This window comes from Myotis nattereri (genome assembly GCF_964212035.1).
Source record: "Myotis nattereri genome assembly, chromosome: 17".
NCBI classification, from domain to species: Eukaryota; Metazoa; Chordata; class Mammalia; order Chiroptera; family Vespertilionidae; genus Myotis; species Myotis nattereri.
In genome coordinates, this window is record NC_138092.1 from 53,764,295 (window position 1) to 53,780,057 (window position 15,763).

A 15,763-nucleotide genomic window follows, 5' to 3' on the forward strand; every position below is an offset into this window, starting at 1 on the left:
GTAAGAAAACTCTCTAGTTGTGGTAAAACTCTTAAAATACGCAATTAGAGTTTCCAGAAATGATTAAAAAGTTGGAAGAACCCCTTGAAATTAAAGTAAATTGATTCTTCCTACATTTCCTGCCGTTTGTAATCACAGACATTACCAGTGGAAAGCCGTGAAATGACAAGCAAACTGATAATATTTACAACTCCGGGCCCTTTAGGGAGCGTTTTCACATGAATTTGCTTTCAAATATTAGGAATTCTTGTTTATACAGCTCAAAATTTGTGTAGAAAGCCAGTAAGTGAGGACTGTACTGCTTATGTTTACAATTGAGGCCGCATTACTCTGGCGACTTTTGTATGACTCTGTTAAAATCCTGACGGTTCCAGTACATATTAGTAAGAAAACTCTCTAGTTGTGGTAAAACTCTTAAAATACGCAATTAGAGTTTCCAGAAATGATGAAAAAAGTTGGAAGAACCCCTTGAAATTAAAGTAAATTGATTCTTCCTACATTTCCTGCCGTTTGTAATCACAGACATTACCAGTGGAAAGCCGTGAAATGACCAGCAAACTGATAATATTTACAACTCCGGGCACTTTAGGGAGCGTTTTCACTTGAATTTGCTTTCAAATATTAGGAATTCTTGTTTATACAGCTCAAAATTTGTGTAGAAAGCCCGTAAGTGAGGACTGTACTGCTTATGTTTACAATTGAGGCCGCATTACTCTGGCGACTTTGTATGACTCTGTTAAAATCCTGACGGTTCCAGTACATATTTGTAAGAAAACTCTCTAGTTGTGGTAAAACTCTTAAAATACGCAATTAGAGTTTCCAGAAATGATTAAAAAGTTGGAAGAACCCCTTGAAATTAAAGTAAATTGATTCTTCCTAATTTCCTGCCGTTTGTAATCACAGACATTACCAGTGGAAAGCCGTGAAATGACCAGCAAACTGATAATATTTACAACTCCGGGCACTTTAGGGAGCGTTTTCACTTGAATTTGCTTTCAAATATTAGGAATTCTTGTTTATACAGCTCAAAATTTGTGTAGAAAGCCTGTAAGTGAGGACTGTACTGCTTATGTTTACAATTGAGGCCGCATTACTCTGGCGACTTTTGTATGACTCTGTTAAAACCCTGACGGTTCCAGTACATATTTGTAAGAAAACTATCTAGTTGTGGTAAAACTCTTAAAATACGCAATTAGAGTTCCCAGAAATGATTAAAAACTTGGATGAACCCCTTGAAATTAAAGTAAATTGATTCTTCCTACATTTCTTGCCGTTTGTAATCACACACATTACCAGTGGAAAGCCGTGAAATGACCAGCAAACTGATAACATTTAAAACTCCGGGCACTTTAGCGAGCGTTTTCACTTGAATATGCTTTCAAATATTAGGAATTCTTGTTTATACAGCTCAAAATTTGTGTAGAAAGTCTGTAAGTGAGGACTGTACTGCTTATGTTTACAATTGAGGCCGCATTACTCTGGCGACTTTTGTATGACTCTGTTAAAATCCTGACGGTTCCAGTACATATTTGTAAGAAAACTCTCTAGTTGTGGTAAAACTCTTAAAATACGCAATTAGAGTTTCCAGAAATGATTAAAAACTTGGAAGAACCCCTTGAAATTAAAGTAAATAGATTCTTCCTACATTTCCTGCCGTTTGTAATCACAGACATTACCAGTGGAAAGCCGTGAAATGACCAGCAAACTGATAAGATTTACAACTCCGGGCACTTTAGGGAGCGTTTTCACTTGAATTTGCTTTCAAATATTAGGAATTCTTGTTTATACAGCTCAAAATTTGTGTAGAAAGCCCGTAAGTGAGGACTGTACTGCTTATGTTTACAATTGAGGCCGCATTACTCTGGCGACTTTGTATGACTCTGTTAAAATCCTGACGGTTCCAGTACATATTTGTAAGAAAACTCTCTAGTTGTGGTAAAACTCTTAAAATACGCAATTAGAGTTTCCAGAAATGATTAAAAAGTTGGAAGAACCCCTTGAAATTAAAGTAAATTGATTCTTCCTAATTTCCTGCCGTTTGTAATCACAGACATTACCAGTGGAAAGCCGTGAAATGACCAGCAAACTGATAATATTTACAACTCCGGGCACTTTAGGGAGCGTTTTCACTTGAATTTGCTTTCAAATATTAGGAATTCTTGTTTATACAGCTCAAAATTTGTGTAGAAAGCCTGTAAGTGAGGACTGTACTGCTTATGTTTACAATTGAGGCCGCATTACTCTGGCGACTTTTGTATGACTCTGTTAAAACCCTGACGGTTCCAGTACATATTTGTAAGAAAACTATCTAGTTGTGGTAAAACTCTTAAAATACGCAATTAGAGTTCCCAGAAATGATTAAAAACTTGGATGAACCCCTTGAAATTAAAGTAAATTGATTCTTCCTACATTTCTTGCCGTTTGTAATCACAGACATTACCAGTGGAAAGCCGTGAAATGACCAGCAAACTGATAACATTTAAAACTCCGGGCACTTTAGCGAGCGTTTTCACTTGAATATGCTTTCAAATATTAGGAATTCTTGTTTATACAGCTCAAAATTTGTGTAGAAAGTCTGTAAGTGAGGACTGTACTGCTTATGTTTACAATTGAGGCCGCATTACTCTGGCGACTTTTGTATGACTCTGTTAAAATCCTGATGGTTCCAGTACATATTTGTAAGAAAACTCTCTAGTTGTGGTAAAACTCTTAAAATACGCAATTAGAGTTTCCAGAAATGATTAAAAACTTGGAAGAACCCCTTGAAATTAAAGTAAATAGATTCTTCCTACATTTCCTGCCGTTTGTAATCACAGACATTACCAGTGGAAAGCCGTGAAATGACCAGCAAACTGATAATATTTACAACTCTGGGCACTTTAGGGAGCGTTTTCACTTGAATTTGCTTTCAAATATTAGGAATTCTTGTTTATACAGCTCAAAATTTGTGTAGAAAGCCTGTAAGTGAGGACTGTACTGTTATGTTTACAATTGAGGCTGCATTACTCTGGCGACTTTTGTATGACTCTGTTAAAATCCTGACGGTTCCAGTACATATTAGTAAGAAAACTCTCTAGTTGTGGTAAAACTCTTAAAATACGCAATTAGAGTTTCCAGAAATGATTAAAAACTTGGAAGAACCCCTTGAAATGAAAGTAAATAGATTCTTCCTACATTTCCTGCCGTTTGTAATCACAGACATTACCAGTGGAAAGCCGTGAAATGACCAGCAAACTGATAATATTTACAACTCCGTGCACTTTAGGGAGCGTTTTCACTTGAATTTGCTTTCAAATATTAGGAATTCTTGTTTATACAGCTCAAAATTTGTGTAGAAAGCCTGTAAGTGAGGTCTAAACTGCGTATGTTTACAATTGAGGCCCCATTACTCTGGCGACTTTTGTATGACTCTGTTAAAATCCTGACGGTTCCAGTACATATTTGTAAGAAAACTCTCTAGTTGTGGTAAAACTCTTAAAACACGCAATTAGAGTTTCCAGAAATGATTAAAAACTTGGAAGAACCCCTTGAAATTAAAGTAAATAGATTCTTCCTACATTTCCTGCCGTTTGTAATCACAGACATTACCAGTGGAAAGCCGTGAAATGACCAGCAAACTGATAACATTTACAACTCCGGGCACTTTAGCGAGCGTTTTCACTTGAATTTGCTTTCAAATATTAGGAATTCTTGTTTATACAGCTCAAAATTTGTGTAGAAAGCCTGTAAGTGAGGACTGTACTGCTTATGTTTACAATTGAGGCCGCATTACTCTGGCGACTTTTGTATGACTCTGTTAAAACCCTGACGGTTCCAGTACATATTTGTAAGAAAACTCTCTAGTTGTGGTAAAACTCTTAAAATACGCAATTAGAGTTCCCAGAAATGATTAAAAACTTGGAAGAACCCCTTGAAATTAAAGTAAATAGATTCTTCCTACATTTCCTGCCGTTTGTAATCACAGACATTACCAGTGGAAAGCCGTGAAATGACCAGCAAACTGATAATATTTACAACTCCGGGCACTTTAGCGAGCGTTTTCACTTGAATTTGCTTTCAAATATTAGGAATTCTTGTTTATACAGCTCAAAATTTGTGTAGAAAGCCTGTAAGTGAGGACTGTACTGCTTATGTTTACAATTGAGGCCGCATTACTCTGGCGACTTTTGTATGACTCTGTTAAAATCCTGCCGGTTCCAGTACATATTTGTAAGAAAACTCTCTAGTTGTGGTAAAACTCTTAAAATACGCAATTAGAGTTTCCAGAAATGATGAAAAAAGTTGGAAGAACCCCTTGAAATTAAAGTAAATTGATTCTTCCTACATTTCCTGCCGTTTGTAATCACAGACATTACCAGTGGAAAGCCGTGAAATGACCAGCAAACTGATAATATTTACAACTCCGGGCACTTTAGGGAGCGTTTTCACTTGAATTTGCTTTCAAATATTAGGAATTCTTGTTTATACAGCTCAAAATTTGTGTAGAAAGCCCGTAAGTGAGGACTGTACTGCTTATGTTTACAATTGAGGCCGCATTACTCTGGCGACTTTGTATGACTCTGTTAAAATCCTGACGGTTCCAGTACATATTTGTAAGAAAACTCTCTAGTTGTGGTAAAACTCTTAAAATACGCAATTAGAGTTTCCAGAAATGATTAAAAAGTTGGAAGAACCCCTTGAAATTAAAGTAAATTGATTCTTCCTAATTTCCTGCCGTTTGTAATCACAGACATTACCAGTGGAAAGCCGTGAAATGACCAGCAAACTGATAATATTTACAACTCCGGGCACTTTAGGGAGCGTTTTCACTTGAATTTGCTTTCAAATATTAGGAATTCTTGTTTATACAGCTCAAAATTTGTGTAGAAAGCCTGTAAGTGAGGACTGTACTGCTTATGTTTACAATTGAGGCCGCATTACTCTGGCGACTTTTGTATGACTCTGTTAAAACCCTGACGGTTCCAGTACATATTTGTAAGAAAACTATCTAGTTGTGGTAAAACTCTTAAAATACGCAATTAGAGTTCCCAGAAATGATTAAAAACTTGGATGAACCCCTTGAAATTAAAGTAAATTGATTCTTCCTACATTTCTTGCCGTTTGTAATCACACACATTACCAGTGGAAAGCCGTGAAATGACCAGCAAACTGATAACATTTAAAACTCCGGGCACTTTAGCGAGCGTTTTCACTTGAATATGCTTTCAAATATTAGGAATTCTTGTTTATACAGCTCAAAATTTGTGTAGAAAGTCTGTAAGTGAGGACTGTACTGCTTATGTTTACAATTGAGGCCGCATTACTCTGGCGACTTTTGTATGACTCTGTTAAAATCCTGACGGTTCCAGTACATATTTGTAAGAAAACTCTCTAGTTGTGGTAAAACTCTTAAAATACGCAATTAGAGTTTCCAGAAATGATTAAAAACTTGGAAGAACCCCTTGAAATTAAAGTAAATAGATTCTTCCTACATTTCCTGCCGTTTGTAATCACAGACATTACCAGTGGAAAGCCGTGAAATGACCAGCAAACTGATAATATTTACAACTCTGGGCACTTTAGGGAGCGTTTTCACATGAATTTGCTTTCAAATATTAGGAATTCTTGTTTATACAGCTCAAAATTTGTGTAGAAAGCCTGTAAGTGAGGACTGTACTGCTTATGTTTACAATTGAGGCTGCATTACTCTGGCGACTTTTGTATGACTCTGTTAAAATCCTGACGGTTCCAGTACATATTAGTAAGAAAACTCTCTAGTTGTGGTAAAACTCTTAAAATACGCAATTAGAGTTTCCAGAAATGATTAAAAAGTTGGAAGAACCCCTTGAAATTAAAGTAAATTGATTCTTCCTACATTTCCTGCCGTTTGTAATCACAGACATTACCAGTGGAAAGCCGTGAAATGACAAGCAAACTGATAATATTTACAACTCCGGGCCCTTTAGGGAGCGTTTTCACATGAATTTGCTTTCAAATATTAGGAATTCTTGTTTATACAGCTCAAAATTTGTGTAGAAAGCCTGTAAGTGAGGACTGTACTGCTTATGTTTACAATTGAGGCCGCATTACTCTGGCGACTTTTGTATGACTCTGTTAAAATCCTGACGGTTCCAGTACATATTAGTAAGAAAACTCTCTAGTTGTGGTAAAACTCTTAAAATACGCAATTAGAGTTTCCAGAAATGATGAAAAAAGTTGGAAGAACCCCTTGAAATTAAAGTAAATTGATTCTTCCTACATTTCCTGCCGTTTGTAATCACAGACATTACCAGTGGAAAGCCGTGAAATGACCAGCAAACTGATAAGATTTACAACTCCGGGCACTTTAGGGAGCGTTTTCACTTGAATTTGCTTTCAAATATTAGGAATTCTTGTTTATACAGCTCAAAATTTGTGTAGAAAGCCCGTAAGTGAGGACTGTACTGCTTATGTTTACAATTGAGGCCGCATTACTCTGGCGACTTTGTATGACTCTGTTAAAATCCTGACGGTTCCAGTACATATTTGTAAGAAAACTCTCTAGTTGTGGTAAAACTCTTAAAATACGCAATTAGAGTTTCCAGAAATGATTAAAAAGTTGGAAGAACCCCTTGAAATTAAAGTAAATTGATTCTTCCTAATTTCCTGCCGTTTGTAATCACAGACATTACCAGTGGAAAGCCGTGAAATGACCAGCAAACTGATAATATTTACAACTCCGGGCACTTTAGGGAGCGTTTTCACTTGAATTTGCTTTCAAATATTAGGAATTCTTGTTTATACAGCTCAAAATTTGTGTAGAAAGCCTGTAAGTGAGGACTGTACTGCTTATGTTTACAATTGAGGCCGCATTACTCTGGCGACTTTTGTATGACTCTGTTAAAACCCTGACGGTTCCAGTACATATTTGTAAGAAAACTATCTAGTTGTGGTAAAACTCTTAAAATACGCAATTAGAGTTCCCAGAAATGATTAAAAACTTGGATGAACCCCTTGAAATTAAAGTAAATTGATTCTTCCTACATTTCTTGCCGTTTGTAATCACAGACATTACCAGTGGAAAGCCGTGAAATGACCAGCAAACTGATAACATTTAAAACTCCGGGCACTTTAGCGAGCGTTTTCACTTGAATATGCTTTCAAATATTAGGAATTCTTGTTTATACAGCTCAAAATTTGTGTAGAAAGTCTGTAAGTGAGGACTGTACTGCTTATGTTTACAATTGAGGCCGCATTACTCTGGCGACTTTTGTATGACTCTGTTAAAATCCTGATGGTTCCAGTACATATTTGTAAGAAAACTCTCTAGTTGTGGTAAAACTCTTAAAATACGCAATTAGAGTTTCCAGAAATGATTAAAAACTTGGAAGAACCCCTTGAAATTAAAGTAAATAGATTCTTCCTACATTTCCTGCCGTTTGTAATCACAGACATTACCAGTGGAAAGCCGTGAAATGACCAGCAAACTGATAATATTTACAACTCTGGGCACTTTAGGGAGCGTTTTCACTTGAATTTGCTTTCAAATATTAGGAATTCTTGTTTATACAGCTCAAAATTTGTGTAGAAAGCCTGTAAGTGAGGACTGTACTGTTATGTTTACAATTGAGGCTGCATTACTCTGGCGACTTTTGTATGACTCTGTTAAAATCCTGACGGTTCCAGTACATATTAGTAAGAAAACTCTCTAGTTGTGGTAAAACTCTTAAAATACGCAATTAGAGTTCCCAGAAATGATTAAAAACTTGGAAGAACCCCTTGAAATGAAAGTAAATAGATTCTTCCTACATTTCCTGCCGTTTGTAATCACAGACATTACCAGTGGAAAGCCGTGAAATGACCAGCAAACTGATAATATTTACAACTCCGTGCACTTTAGGGAGCGTTTTCACTTGAATTTGCTTTCAAATATTAGGAATTCTTGTTTATACAGCTCAAAATTTGTGTAGAAAGCCTGTAAGTGAGGACTGTACTGCTTATGTTTACAATTGAGGCCGCATTACTCTGGCGACTTTTGTATGACTCTGTTAAAATCCTGACGGTTCCAGTACATATTTGTAAGAAAACTCTCTAGTTGTGGTAAAACTCTTAAAATACGCAATTAGAGTTTCCAGAAATGATTAAAAAGTTGGAAGAACCCCTTGAAATTAAAGTAAATTGATTCTTCCTACATTTCTTGCCGTTTGTAATCACAGACATTACCAGTGGAAAGCCGTGAAATGACCAGCAAACTGATAACATTTACAACTCCGGGCACTTTAGCGAGCGTTTTCACTTGAATTTGCTTTCAAATATTAGGAATTCTTGTTTATACAGCTCAAAATTTGTGTAGAAAGCCTGTAAGTGAGGACTGTACTGCTTATGTTTACAATTGAGGCCGCATTACTCTGGCGACTTTTGTATGACTCTGTTAAAATCCTGACGGTTCCAGTACATATTAGTAAGAAAACTATCTAGTTGTGGTAAAACTCTTAAAATACGCAATTAGAGTTCCCAGAAATGATTAAAAACTTGGATGAACCCCTTGAAATTAAAGTAAATTGATTCTTCCTACATTTCTTGCCGTTTGTAATCACACACATTACCAGTGGAAAGCCGTGAAATGACCAGCAAACTGATAACATTTAAAACTCCGGGCACTTTAGCGAGCGTTTTCACTTGAATATGCTTTCAAATATTAGGAATTCTTGTTTATACAGCTCAAAATTTGTGTAGAAAGTCTGTAAGTGAGGACTGTACTGCTTATGTTAACAATTGAGGCCGCATTACTCTGGCGACTTTTGTATGACTCTGTTAAAATCCTGACGGTTCCAGTACATATTTGTAAGAAAACTCTCTAGTTGTGGTAAAACTCTTAAAATACGCAATTAGAGTTTCCAGAAATGATTAAAAACTTGGAAGAACCCCTTGAAATTAAAGTAAATAGATTCTTCCTACATTTCCTGCCGTTTGTAATCACAGACATTACCAGTGGAAAGCCGTGAAATGACCAGCAAACTGATAATATTTACAACTCTGGGCACTTTAGGGAGCGTTTTCACATGAATTTGCTTTCAAATATTAGGAATTCTTGTTTATACAGCTCAAAATTTGTGTAGAAAGCCTGTAAGTGAGGACTGTACTGCTTATGTTTACAATTGAGGCTGCATTACTCTGGCGACTTTTGTATGACTCTGTTAAAATCCTGACGGTTCCAGTACATATTAGTAAGAAAACTCTCTAGTTGTGGTAAAACTCTTAAAATACGCAATTAGAGTTTCCAGAAATGATTAAAAAGTTGGAAGAACCCCTTGAAATTAAAGTAAATTGATTCTTCCTACATTTCCTGCCGTTTGTAATCACAGACATTACCAGTGGAAAGCCGTGAAATGACAAGCAAACTGATAATATTTACAACTCCGGGCCCTTTAGGGAGCGTTTTCACATGAATTTGCTTTCAAATATTAGGAATTCTTGTTTATACAGCTCAAAATTTGTGTAGAAAGCCTGTAAGTGAGGACTGTACTGCTTATGTTTACAATTGAGGCCGCATTACTCTGGCGACTTTTGTATGACTCTGTTAAAATCCTGACGGTTCCAGTACATATTAGTAAGAAAACTCTCTAGTTGTGGTAAAACTCTTAAAATACGCAATTAGAGTTTCCAGAAATGATGAAAAAAGTTGGAAGAACCCCTTGAAATTAAAGTAAATTGATTCTTCCTACATTTCCTGCCGTTTGTAATCACAGACATTACCAGTGGAAAGCCGTGAAATGACCAGCAAACTGATAAGATTTACAACTCCGGGCACTTTAGGGAGCGTTTTCACTTGAATTTGCTTTCAAATATTAGGAATTCTTGTTTATACAGCTCAAAATTTGTGTAGAAAGCCCGTAAGTGAGGACTGTACTGCTTATGTTTACAATTGAGGCCGCATTACTCTGGCGACTTTGTATGACTCTGTTAAAATCCTGACGGTTCCAGTACATATTTGTAAGAAAACTCTCTAGTTGTGGTAAAACTCTTAAAATACGCAATTAGAGTTTCCAGAAATGATTAAAAAGTTGGAAGAACCCCTTGAAATTAAAGTAAATTGATTCTTCCTAATTTCCTGCCGTTTGTAATCACAGACATTACCAGTGGAAAGCCGTGAAATGACCAGCAAACTGATAATATTTACAACTCCGGGCACTTTAGGGAGCGTTTTCACTTGAATTTGCTTTCAAATATTAGGAATTCTTGTTTATACAGCTCAAAATTTGTGTAGAAAGCCTGTAAGTGAGGACTGTACTGCTTATGTTTACAATTGAGGCCGCATTACTCTGGCGACTTTTGTATGACTCTGTTAAAACCCTGACGGTTCCAGTACATATTTGTAAGAAAACTATCTAGTTGTGGTAAAACTCTTAAAATACGCAATTAGAGTTCCCAGAAATGATTAAAAACTTGGATGAACCCCTTGAAATTAAAGTAAATTGATTCTTCCTACATTTCTTGCCGTTTGTAATCACAGACATTACCAGTGGAAAGCCGTGAAATGACCAGCAAACTGATAACATTTAAAACTCCGGGCACTTTAGCGAGCGTTTTCACTTGAATATGCTTTCAAATATTAGGAATTCTTGTTTATACAGCTCAAAATTTGTGTAGAAAGTCTGTAAGTGAGGACTGTACTGCTTATGTTTACAATTGAGGCCGCATTACTCTGGCGACTTTTGTATGACTCTGTTAAAATCCTGATGGTTCCAGTACATATTTGTAAGAAAACTCTCTAGTTGTGGTAAAACTCTTAAAATACGCAATTAGAGTTTCCAGAAATGATTAAAAACTTGGAAGAACCCCTTGAAATTAAAGTAAATAGATTCTTCCTACATTTCCTGCCGTTTGTAATCACAGACATTACCAGTGGAAAGCCGTGAAATGACCAGCAAACTGATAATATTTACAACTCTGGGCACTTTAGGGAGCGTTTTCACTTGAATTTGCTTTCAAATATTAGGAATTCTTGTTTATACAGCTCAAAATTTGTGTAGAAAGCCTGTAAGTGAGGACTGTACTGTTATGTTTACAATTGAGGCTGCATTACTCTGGCGACTTTTGTATGACTCTGTTAAAATCCTGACGGTTCCAGTACATATTAGTAAGAAAACTCTCTAGTTGTGGTAAAACTCTTAAAATACGCAATTAGAGTTTCCAGAAATGATTAAAAACTTGGAAGAACCCCTTGAAATGAAAGTAAATAGATTCTTCCTACATTTCCTGCCGTTTGTAATCACAGACATTACCAGTGGAAAGCCGTGAAATGACCAGCAAACTGATAATATTTACAACTCCGTGCACTTTAGGGAGCGTTTTCACTTGAATTTGCTTTCAAATATTAGGAATTCTTGTTTATACAGCTCAAAATTTGTGTAGAAAGCCTGTAAGTGAGGACTGTACTGCTTATGTTTACAATTGAGGCCGCATTACTCTGGCGACTTTTGTATGACTCTGTTAAAATCCTGACGGTTCCAGTACATATTTGTAAGAAAACTCTCTAGTTGTGGTAAAACTCTTAAAATACGCAATTAGAGTTTCCAGAAATGATTAAAAAGTTGGAAGAACCCCTTGAAATTAAAGTAAATTGATTCTTCCTACATTTCTTGCCGTTTGTAATCACAGACATTACCAGTGGAAAGCCGTGAAATGACCAGCAAACTGATAACATTTACAACTCCGGGCACTTTAGCGAGCGTTTTCACTTGAATTTGCTTTCAAATATTAGGAATTCTTGTTTATACAGCTCAAAATTTGTGTAGAAAGTCTGTAAGTGAGGACTGTACTGCTTATGTTTACAATTGAGGCCGCATTACTCTGGCGACTTTTGTATGACTCTGTTAAAATCCTGATGGTTCCAGTACATATTTGTAAGAAAACTCTCTAGTTGTGGTAAAACTCTTAAAATACGCAATTAGAGTTTCCAGAAATGATTAAAAACTTGGAAGAACCCCTTGAAATTAAAGTAAATATATTCTTCCTACATTTCCTGCCGTTTGTAATCACAGACATTACCAGTGGAAAGCCGTGAAATGACCAGCAAACTGATAATATTTACAACTCCGGGCACTTTAGGGAGCGTTTTCACTTGAATTTGCTTTCAAATATTAGGAATTCTTGTTTATACAGCTCAAAATTTGTGTAGAAAGCCTGTAAGTGAGGACTGTACTGCTTATGTTTACAATTGAGGCCGCATTACTCTGGCGACTTTTGTATGACTCTGTTAAAATCCTGACGGTTCCAGTACATATTAGTAAGAAAACTCTCTAGTTGTGGTAAAACTCTTAAAATACGCAATTAGAGTTTCCAGAAATGATGAAAAAAGTTGGAAGAACCCCTTGAAATTAAAGTAAATTGATTCTTCCTACATTTCCTGCCGTTTGTAATCACAGACATTACCAGTGGAAAGCCGTGAAATGACCAGCAAACTGATAATATTTACAACTCCGGGCACTTTAGGGAGCGTTTTCACTTGAATTTGCTTTCAAATATTAGGAATTCTTGTTTATACAGCTCAAGATTTGTGTAGAAAGCCTGTAAGTGAGGACTGTACTGCTTATGTTTACAATTGAGGCCGCATTACTCTGGCGACTTTTGTATGACTCTGTTAAAACCCTGACGGTTCCAGTACATATTTGTAAGAAAACTATCTAGTTGTGGTAAAACTCTTAAAATACGCAATTAGAGTTCCCAGAAATGATTAAAAACTTGGATGAACCCCTTGAAATTAAAGTAAATAGATTCTTCCTACATTTCCTGCCGTTTGTAATCACAGACATTACCAGTGGAAAGCCGTGAAATGACCAGCAAACTGATAAGATTTACAACTCCGGGCACTTTAGCGAGCGTTTTCACTTGAATTTGCTTTCAAATATTAGGAATTCTTGTTTATACAGCTCAAAATTTGTGTAGAAAGTCTGTAAGTGAGGACTGTACTGCTTATGTTTACAATTGAGGCCGCATTACTCTGGCGACTTTTGTATGACTCTGTTAAAATCCTGATGGTTCCAGTACATATTTGTAAGAAAACTCTCTAGTTGTGGTAAAACTCTTAAAATACGCAGAGTTTCCAGAAATGATTAAAAACTTGGAAGAACCCCTTGAAATTAAAGTAAATAGATTCTTCCTACATTTCCTGCCGTTTGTAATCACAGACATTACCAGCGGAAAGCCGTGAAATGACCAGCAAACTGATAATATTTACAACTCTGGGCACTTTAGGGAGCGTTTTCACTTGAATTTGCTTTCAAATATTAGGAATTCTTGTTTATACAGCTCAAAATTTGTGTAGAAAGCCTGTAAGTGAGGACTGTACTGCTTATGTTTACAATTGAGGCCGCATTACTCTGGCGACTTTTGTATGACTCTGTTAAAATCCTGATGGTTCCAGTACATATTAGTAAGAAAACTCTCTAGTTGTGGTAAAACTCTTAAAATACGCAATTAGAGTTTCCAGAAATGATGAAAAAAGTTGGAAGAACCCCTTGAAATTAAAGTAAATTGATTCTTCCTACATTTCCTGCCGTTTGTAATCACAGACATTACCAGTGGAAAGCCGTGAAATGACCAGCAAACTGATAATATTTACAACTCCGGGCACTTTAGGGAGCGTTTTCACTTGAATTTGCTTTCAAATATTAGGAATTCTTGTTTATACAGCTCAAAATTGGTGTAGAAAGCCTGTAAGTGAGGACTGTACTGCTTATGTTTACAATTGAGGCCGCATTACTCTGGCGACTTTTGTATGACTCTGTTAAAACCCTGACGGTTCCAGTACATATTTGTAAGAAAACTATCTAGTTGTGGTAAAACTCTTAAAATACGCAATTAGAGTTCCCAGAAATGATTAAAAACTTGGATGAACCCCTTGAAATTAAAGTAAATAGATTCTTCCTACATTTCCTGCCGTTTGTAATCACAGACATTACCAGTGGAAAGCCGTGAAATGACCAGCAAACTGATAATATTTACAACTCTGGGCACTTTAGGGAGCGTTTTCACTTGAATTTGCTTTCAAATATTAGGAATTCTTGTTTATACAGCTCAAAATTTGTGTAGAAAGCCTGTAAGTGAGGACTGTACTGCTTATGTTTACAATTGAGGCCGCATTACTCTGGCGACTTTTGTATGACTCTGTTAAAATCCTGACGGTTCCAGTACATATTAGTAAGAAAACTCTCTAGTTGTGGTAAAACTCTTAAAATACGCAATTAGAGTTTCCAGAAATGATTAAAAAGTTGGAAGAACCCCTTGAAATTAAAGTAAATTGATTCTTCCTACATTTCCTGCCGTTTGTAATCACAGACATTACCAGTGGAAAGCCGTGAAATGACCAGCAAACTGATAATATTTACAACTCCGGGCCCTTTAGGGAGCGTTTCCACTTGAATTTGCTTTCAAATATTAGGAATTCTTGTTTATACAGCTCAAAATTTGTGTAGAAAGCCAGTAAGTGAGGACTGTACTGCTTATGTTTACAATTGAGGCCGCATTACTCTGGCGACTTTTGTATGACTCTGTTAAAATCCTGACGGTTCCAGTACATATTAGTAAGAAAACTCTCTAGTTGTGGTAAAACTCTTAAAATACGCAATTAGAGTTTCCAGAAATGATGAAAAAAGTTGGAAGAACCCCTTGAAATTAAAGTAAATTGATTCTTCCTACATTTCCTGCCGTTTGTAATCACAGACATTACCAGTGGAAAGCCGTGAAATGACCAGCAAACTGATAATATTTACAACTCCGGGCACTTTAGGGAGCGTTTTCACTTGAATTTGCTTTCAAATATTAGGAATTCTTGTTTATACAGCTCAAAATTTGTGTAGAAAGCCCGTAAGTGAGGACTGTACTGCTTATGTTTACAATTGAGGCCGCATTACTCTGGCGACTTTGTATGACTCTGTTAAAATCCTGACGGTTCCAGTACATATTTGTAAGAAAACTCTCTAGTTGTGGTAAAACTCTTAAAATACGCAATTAGAGTTTCCAGAAATGATTAAAAAGTTGGAAGAACCCCTTGAAATTAAAGTAAATTGATTCTTCCTAATTTCCTGCCGTTTGTAATCACAGACATTACCAGTGGAAAGCCGTGAAATGACCAGCAAACTGATAATATTTACAACTCCGGGCACTTTAGGGAGCGTTTTCACTTGAATTTGCTTTCAAATATTAGGAATTCTTGTTTATACAGCTCAAAATTTGTGTAGAAAGCCTGTAAGTGAGGACTGTACTGCTTATGTTTACAATTGAGGCCGCATTACTCTGGCGACTTTTGTATGACTCTGTTAAAACCCTGACGGTTCCAGTACATATTTGTAAGAAAACTATCTAGTTGTGGTAAAACTCTTAAAATACGCAATTAGAGTTCCCAGAAATGATTAAAAACTTGGATGAACCCCTTGAAATTAAAGTAAATTGATTCTTCCTACATTTCTTGCCGTTTGTAATCACACACATTACCAGTGGAAAGCCGTGAAATGACCAGCAAACTGATAACATTTAAAACTCCGGGCACTTTAGCGAGCGTTTTCACTTGAATATGCTTTCAAATATTAGGAATTCTTGTTTATACAGCTCAAAATTTGTGTAGAAAGCCTGTAAGTGAGGACTGTACTGCTTATGTTTACAATTGAGGCTGCATTACTCTGGCGACTTTTGTATGACTCTGTTAAAATCCTGACGGTTCCAGTACATATTAGTAAGAAAACTCTCTAGTTGTGGTAAAACTCTTAAAATACGCAATTAGAATTCCCAGAAATGATTAAAAACT